The 1,966-nt window shown below is 35.1% G+C and overlaps 1 long non-coding RNA gene across 2 annotated transcripts in view; it reads left to right on the top strand.

The window, feature by feature from the left end:
* The window catches only part of LOC106011866, a 14,487-nt gene that overhangs the window by 11,899 nt on the left and 622 nt on the right, over positions 1-1,966 (top strand). The gene's annotated exons all lie outside the window — the stretch shown is intronic.

Consider the following 1,966-nt stretch of genomic DNA (forward strand, 5'->3'; position numbering starts at 1 on the left):
AAAACAGAGAGAAATAAAGAGTACACCCTGAGGCTTTTGTCTGGTAGGTAAAGGGATCCAATTTAGTGGCGGAGGTCACTTTGGGGGGATGGCAACATTCGTTTATCTATCTGTCTGTCTGTCTGTCTGTCTGTCTTCTACCCAAGCTCATTCTCTTTTCTTTCTTTCTTTCTTTCTTTTTTCTGTCTTTTTCTTTCTTTCTTTCTTTTTTCTGTCTTTTTCTCTTTCTTTTTTTTCTTTCTTTCTTTCTTTCTTTCTTTTTTTTTGTTCTTTCCTTGTTTCTTCTTTCTTTCTTTTTCCTTTCTTTCTTTCTTTCTTTCTTTTTCCTTTCTTTCTTTTCTCTTTCTATTTTTCTTTATTTTTTATTCCTTTTTTCTTTCTCTTTTTTTCTGTCTCTCCCTTAGTCTGTCTCTCTCTACTTCTTTGTTTTCATTTTGATCAAAGAACGACAGAAAGGATCCAACTGACAAATAAAACAGAAATAACAAATAAGTAGAATAGAGAGAGGTTTCATGGAAACGGTGAAAACTTTTTGAAAACATCAAAGCTCAAAGAGTGGAAGGAAGATGAAAGAGGTGTCAATAGAGGGAAAGAAAACAGTCAAAATGGAAGACATAAGGCGTTTGGAAGAACGGAATAATAAATACATTTTAGAAGAACTGAAAGAGGCCAAATATTTTTGAAAATGTTCAACTTAGAGAACTCCTTCTTTTCTCTTAACCTGTCGACCCTTCTCTCTCTCTCTCTCTCTCTCTCTCTCTGAAATTGGCAAGTTTGAAGTAACTGGAAATTTCTCTCTTTACTACATCTAAATTTAACGGTTGAAAAAATTCTACAGGTATAGAAAAGAAATAGAGAAACAAACAGGACAAGTGTAACAACAACTTGGAGTGAGATTTGACAAGAAAAACTAAAACTTCATGTTGTTTATTGGCTGACCGGACTAAGAACCACATTGTTATGAAAGGATGTCATGTTTATGCATACTATCTAAACCAGCTATGAAAATATAATATCATGGGTCGTATTCTTTTTTGTGTATCAACGTCGCTTGTAGTGCAAACTTACTGTTGGGAGTGTGGCAGTCTAAACATTAGACATGAGACGATGATACCAGAAAGGAGTATCAAACTGGCAATAGTACAGTACTGTAACCAAATAATGCTCATATAGTACACGTCCTATTTTTTACCATTTGAGTCCAGAAAGTGGCTTAAATATGGGCACAGATTTTTCAAAAATGGACTATGATGTGTATTTACGTACAAAAATATCAAAATATGTCCTGAATGTGTCCGAGTCTTGCATTGACTGTTTGGTGTGTGAACAAGTCGTTCTAATAAATTGTGACGATTTCTTTATGGATAATTGTCCAGTGCAGTTACACAGACATTTGTGAAGTGGCGTGGTGGAATCAGGCTCGTCAATTTTTGGGTATGTGAATTATTGGTATTGCCTTAAGGCTTGTTCATTTGCATTGCCTTAGACGAAAGAATTACCCATTTATCTTAAGCACTTGTTCAGATATTTGCGATTGAATAAGGTGGGGGGCGTCCAGTTTCAGGGGTAAAATTAGTAATGAAATGGCCGCCAAAGTTTGGTTATTTACAAAGCCTCAGAGTCCATGGAAACAGACAATTTACATTTTTTGTGCCTTTAATTAACTTTTTTTCCCAATATAATTCACCCTGAAGTGGGTTCTTAAATAGACATAAAAGTGTTAAGCTGAAAAACTAAATTTCGATGGAAATTGCAAAACCAGCCAGTTTCTTTACTTTCATCATTTTGACGAGCGCCTGATTTTTTCCACGCTGCCTCACATGTGTCACTTTATCCTTAACTAGAAATGGAAACTTTCAAAGACCTGAGAACAACACCAAGGTCAAGTCACATTTAGATAAATTTTTTTATGAGCAAGAACCTCATTTCATGATTAGAGGGTTTTAAAATACTCTTTTGGGGGGGG

The sequence above is a fragment of the Aplysia californica genome, unplaced genomic scaffold (assembly GCF_000002075.1).
Source record: "Aplysia californica isolate F4 #8 unplaced genomic scaffold, AplCal3.0 scaffold00202, whole genome shotgun sequence".
NCBI classification, from domain to species: domain Eukaryota; kingdom Metazoa; phylum Mollusca; class Gastropoda; order Aplysiida; family Aplysiidae; genus Aplysia; species Aplysia californica.